Raw genomic sequence first — 6,493 nt, forward strand, 5'->3', positions numbered from 1 at the left:
AGGAGCAGGCACCCGAGAAGTCACAAGAACAAGAGCTACCCAGAGACTGAAACCATGTTGTTGTGCAGCAGGGACTAGGTATTGCAAAGAGCTGCTTAAAAGCAGCCCTAGAACTAAGCTGGCCCTGCTTAGGGGGTTGAGTGTTGCTGATCTAGTTGCCCTGGTACCATGCAGAGGCTTTACACCAGGGGTGGGCAAAGTCTGGCCTATGGGCTGGATGGGGCCCATGGCAAACCCCATTTCCCAGCAGCCCCTGCCTGTGTTGCTGCAGTCAGTTTCCATGGAGACCCCGGCAGTGGCAGGGATGTGACAGGGCCAGGGTTTCCATGGAGACCAGCCCCAGCAGTGCAGTCAGAGTACACAGCTGGCTGTAGAGCTACTCTAGGACTGGGTGCTTGCGGCAGTGACAGCATGGTCTGGAGCCAGGACAGAACTGTGATCTACTGTCTGCATGCCCCGGGCAAGGGTGTGTAGGCAGCAGATCCCAGCTTTGCCCCAGCTCCAGACCATGCTTTCACCACCACAAGAACCAAGCTCCAGCCCCAGAGAGGCTCTCTGCCCAGTCATGCGTCCTGCCAGTGATGCTGGGGATGGCCTCCATGGAAACCCTGGCCCCATGTAATCATGGCACCACCACTGCTAGAGTCTCTACAGAAACCGGCCACAGTGACATGGGCAGGGGCTGCTGGGAAATAGAGTCTGGCCACAGGCTGGATCCACCATTTTGTCTACCCCTGCTTTATACCTATCCCTGCCTCCTCAAGGGTAGCTTCCAGGTGCCCTGAGGCAAGGTTTGTTTGGATATAAGCCTGATGAGACTCCCTGATTAGGTCTGGCTCATAGATATTACTGGCCAGTTCCCAGGCGTGTGGCTCCAGACTGTACCCCTCCCAACCTACCTGATAATGCAGTTTCCCCCTAACCCTCTTACAATCCAAGGTTTAATAAACCAGGAATTATTCCTATCCCAGAACCTGCATGGGAGGTGGAAGTGTGGGTGTATGGCCTGGAAACAGGTTTTCCTTATGAGGTTTTAATAATAACCCATGAAAGACCAGATGTAGTCTCACTGTCCTAGGGAGTCTTAACCTGTAGGTAACTGGGTTAATCTGGGCAGTGATGGGGAAGGACCTGGGCATCAGTAACTGAGCTTGGCAGATGGCCACATGGACCTCAGATAGCAGGTAGACAACCAAACCTTATCTCCCATTGAGAAGAATGGCGATTCGCAGTGTTCTCTGTTTGTGAGTTTCTTGGTGGCCTCCCTGGCAGCTTCCAGGTGCTTTTTTAATTCCCCTTAGATCTGGTGGAGATGTGTAAATAGATCAGCTGTGACTGGTGTGTGGGAGGGATGGAAAAGCAGGAAATTAAAATGGGGTGGGACACCTAATTAGAAAAAAAAAGGACCTTGATTGGCAGAGGCATGTTCAGCATTATTTCATGCAAATTCTCTGAGAGGAAGTAGGGAGACACAAATATCTTATTGGTAATTTAGAATGCATCAAAGATACTGTTCGAGTATTTGATTGACCTGTTCTGTCTGTCCATCGGTTTGTGGATGGTGGGAACATGAGGTGGGTAGCAGGAGTTCCCTCCAGAAATAAATTAAGAATTGTGTTCCACAGACTGAAATGATGCTCACGGGGAGGCCACGCAGCCAGAAAACATGCTCGATGAACAGCCGTGCAGTCTCGGGAGCCATGCTGTTCCGAGGGCAGGGAACAAAATGAGCCATCTTGGTCATACCATTAGTATGCTTGAGTGACCAAGAGTAAGTGGCAGGTCTGTAATAAAATCAACAGATACCATAAGCCAAGGTTGGTCCCATGTTAGTAGTGGCTGAAGGAGGCCCAGTGGCTTTGTGCATGGGGTCTTGGTGCGAGGACAAAATTCACAGGAGGCAACATAGCTCTGCACACTCTGCTGAAGTGAGGACCACCAGAAACTTTGAAGGACTAGGCTGGTGGTTTTGGCAAGCCCAAAGTGCCCTGCAAGTGGAGTATTATAGCACCTTTGTAGGACTTTGACCTGTAGTTATCCCTCTGAGATGTACAGACAGCCCTTGTACCAGAGAAGCCCATCACAAAAATGGAAATCTGATGAGGAGGAGGATTCTGCCCCTTCCAAGTTCTGTTGGACTTGAGAGGCCAACGGATCTTGGGAAATCACAGAATGGAGCCAAACCAGCTGATTCTTGTTTACTGTGGTCCTGATAACATTTCTTGGATTTAGGACCATGCAGTTAGTTGTGGGAAGAATTTCTGAATGCTTACCTTTCCAGGATAGGACATCCCGCTCACTGTTTCTGGTGCTTGGGTGGTAGGTGATGGTGGAATTAAACTGGGTTAAGAACAGAGACCATTGGATCTGTGTCTGATTGAGATTCTTGGTTAGTTTGCAGGAATTTCAGATTTTTATGGTTGGTTAGTGTCAGAACCCATTAATTAGATGCCTATAGCACAGAGGAGAATTGGTATAGCCCAGAGGAGAAATGACATAGCACAGAGGCAGGTGTTTAGGTTGTAGCCGTGTTGGTCTAAGGATATAGGCAGACAAGGTTCCTTGGGTGAATTTGATATCTTTTATTAGACCAACCCAAATGGTTGGAGAATAGTTATTAAGCAAGCTTTCGGGTTCAAAAACCCTTCGTCAGGCTCAGGAAGCTGCAGCAGTTGGTGTGTGCACTTCCTGGATGGAATGAAAATGGACTTTTGTTTTACATTGATATTGTATGATTTAGGCCTGTTCCTGTAAGTTAATCAAAGTAATGTCAAGTCTCCATCTTGTAATGGCAAGTTTCCATCTTGTAATGGCAAGTCTCCATTTTGTCTCCCCTGCCCAGCCATACCCTATTGTAACTGTATTGCAACTGTGACTCATACCTACCCCTCCTATGTAAATTGGCTCCTGGATGAGTGAGAGTGAATAAGAGTGCTTGAGACATAATGATAGCAGGCCGTAAAATAGTTCCTGCTTAGTGACTGGACCATCAGCTTAACGACCAGACCACCACCTTGCATTGACTCTCCCTGAAACCACAGGCCTACTCCCAGGACCAGAGAAGAGACAAAACCCAATATTTGAAAGATAAAGACCCTCCAAGAAACCAGAAACATGGAAACAAAGAACAGAATAGAAACCAGCAACTCCACCATTGTATCCCACCGGACAGTGAGGACACCTGGAACAGCATGACCTCATCTGAGCAAGACTGGCCCTTGCCTGGGCATGTCCTTCCCATTGGAGTCACAGGTAGCCCACTCCTATAAAAGGGGTGGTAGAGTGTGACCTCCTTGACGCCCTCTCCATCTGGACCAGCACTATGCCACATCACCTATCCACCCAGAGGCCCTGCTGACAACCCCCTCTGGACAACACTTCACTGGAAGAGACCTTGACTGGCCATCAAGGATCAACTCAGAGCCTGGATAGGTAGCCATCACCCACTTCCTTCCTCCAAGCAAGGGACCTGAGTTCTGTCTCTGCACACCTTGACCTCAATCCCTCCATTAAGCCTTTCCTCTCCTGCTAACATTATTTGTGCCTGTGTGTGTGTGTGTGTGTGTGTGTGTGTGTGAGAACCAATAACTTTGTGGGCTGTATAGTGTGTTGCCTGTTTAATAAAACGGTTATTTTGGAACCCCAAGTTGGGTTTTGTCTTACTGACCTCCAGACCCTGCTCCAATCTCTGCTCTCTTCCCCTTTGACCTTCATCCCATCTCTCTCTCTCTCTCTCTGTCATCTCGGCTCCCTCTCTGCCGCCTCCAACACCCCCATTTCTCTGCCACCTCTGACCTCTGTCCAGGCTCTATCCCTGTGCCTCCCAGCTCTCCGCTTAACCCTCAGACTTGCCCCCCAACTTTCTTGCCAGCTCTCCTAGCCTGTCTTCTAACCCCTGGATCCTCTGCTCCTCCCAGCTTTTACCTCCGCTGCCTCCCAGCTTCCTTGTCCTCTCCTGGGTCCAGCTCGACTCTTGGCTTTCTCCCCCAGCTCCACACCTTTGCTTCTCTGCCTCCCTATCTCCTCTGCCCTGCTGCCTCCCAGCTCTACCCTCTCTACCCTCTGGCTCCTTCTGGCTTTCTCTACTCCACTCTACTGCCTCTGGCCCTGTCTCCACTGCCCCTACCTCTGCCACTCCAGTGCCTCCCAGCTTCTGCCCCGGCTTGCCCTCTGATCCTGACTTCTTCCCCAGCTCCTCTGCCACTCTGCCACCTCTTGCCATCCCAGCTCTCTGATCTTTTAATCCCCACAGTCTCCTGCCTCCTCTAGCCTTTTGCCTCTCAACTCTCTCTAACCCCCAACCTGTCTCCTGACTTTCTTCCCCGGCTCCACTCCTGACCTCCTGATCTCCCAGCTTTCTCTGTCACCCCAGCTCTGTCTCTCCGGCTCGGTTTCCTTTCCTCCTGATCTCCTGGCTTTTCCCCCCAGCTCCACTCCTTCACCTCCCAACCTCCCAGCTTTCTTTCCTCAGCTTGGCTTCCTCTCCTCCCGACCTCCTGGCTTTCTCTCCCTGGCTCGGCTTCCTCTCGTCCTGACCTCTCAACCTTCTTCCTCCACCTTTTCTTCACTGCCTGCTCCCAGCTTACTGCTCTACCACCTCTCTTTCTCTCCATCTCCACTATTTCTGCTGCCTCCGGCTCTGTCCCTACCTTCTCTATTACCTCTGACCTCATCCCTACCTACTCTACTGCCTCTGTTCCAGGCTCTTCCTTCCCCGCTCCACCGTCTCCTGGCTTCTGCCCTGGCTCATCGCTCTACCACCTTCTGCCCTAGCTTGTCACTCCCCAGCCCGGCTTCCTGGCCATTTTTTTTTCTCTCTCTCTCCTCGGCTTGCTCCTCCAGCACTGCCCTTCCACTCTGCCTCCTCCTGGCTTTTCCCCCAGGTTTGCCTCCACCCAGGACACCAAGTACCCCCAAGCACCAAGTGACCCCAAGTAACCCCAAGCACCCTCTAGTGTTAACACACAGCTACTACTGAAGTGTGTATATGTGTATATGTGTAAACCCTTAGTTTTATATGTGTAGCTTGTGTGCATGTATAAATTTTGTATCACGCACTCCTGCCTAACAGCATGATATTGAGTTCCTAAGTGTTGATCTGATGCATGTCAAGTCAACAGTAGGTGTATGAATGAGATGGTGAAGGTGGTCCATGTGAAGTATGTTCCCTTTTAAGAAGGGCACTGATTGGGACCACTTGCTTGGAGAACCCTTGATGAACTGCCTATATAAACTGGTGAAAACAAGAAAATTCTGCACCCCACAGAGATCCTTTGGTGGTTGCCAATCTAAGATGGCAGAAACCTCTCTCAGGTGCATAGACAATCCTGCAAGCATGATCAGAAACCCAAATTACTCTATTGCTGTCTTATTAAATTCACACTTCTCCAACTTGGTGTACAATTGCCTTAACCATTGCAGCACTACTTGAAAGTGATGTTTGTGCTAGTTGCGGTCCTCAAAAAATATTAAAATATCATCTAGATAGATTAGCATGAACTGGTCCAGGATGTCCTTATAAACATCATTTATGAAATCCATTTCCCTCATGCATGTGAACAACGTTGTAGGCCCCCAGGAGGTCCAATTTTGTGAACAGCTTGGTGAAATGGAGCTAGTCCAGCAATTCTTGGATCAATGGGAGTGTGTAGCAGTTTCAAATGGTGACTATATTTCAGGCTTTATAGTCCTCAGCAGGGGAATGTGGAGGGCCTAATAAAACTTTTTGTAGGTTCTCCTTGATATAGTCCTTGGGGGCCTTGAGTTCTAGTTCAGAGAGAGAATAGTTGCTTCCAAAGGGGATTTGTGCCTGCAACGTAATAGCAAAGGGGCAATCATGTGGGTGATGTGGGGAAAGTCGATCCACCCCCTTCTTATCAAACACTTTGGCCAGGTCCCACGATTTTGCTGGGAGAGATGGGTCAGTGACTATCGGACCAGTACTCTCCGGTGGTGTGGGCTGTGATCCCTCTGCCCGTAAGCAATGCATAGGAGAGGTACAGGAAGGCATGTGCCCCCCTGAGATTGGCCCTCACTGTCCAGGGAGTGGGGAGCGCCAACTGGTGCCCCCCCAAGAAGCACCGGTGGCACTTCTGGTTTTGCCACTCCTATCCATATCTGCCATGTTTCCTGTCCTGAGGAGCAGGCAAGGAAAGGTAGCCATGCCTGCCTGGCCAATGCTGCTGCTGCTCTCTGGGCAAGAACAGCAGCAGCCCAGCAGCAGCTGCAGCTCAGCAGGCAGGTTAACCCTTCTCTGCCTGCTCCCCTTGGACAGATAGTATGGGCAGCCACACGTTATGCCACAGGGGTGGGGAAAGATGGGAAGCAAGGGGGAACCCCCAAGGGGCAGGCAGAGTCCTGGGGGCAGGGGACAAACTGGAGATGGAGGTATGGGGGAAACCCAGAATGGGAGGGGAGGGGGAGATTCTTACCATTCAGTTCTCCAGGCCCCTGCTGGCCTGAAGTGCGACTGCTTCAGACTTGAGCTAGCACT

Source organism: Alligator sinensis, unplaced genomic scaffold, assembly GCF_000455745.1.
Source record: "Alligator sinensis unplaced genomic scaffold, ASM45574v1 scaffold54_1, whole genome shotgun sequence".
Lineage (NCBI taxonomy): Eukaryota > Metazoa > Chordata > Crocodylia > Alligatoridae > Alligator > Alligator sinensis.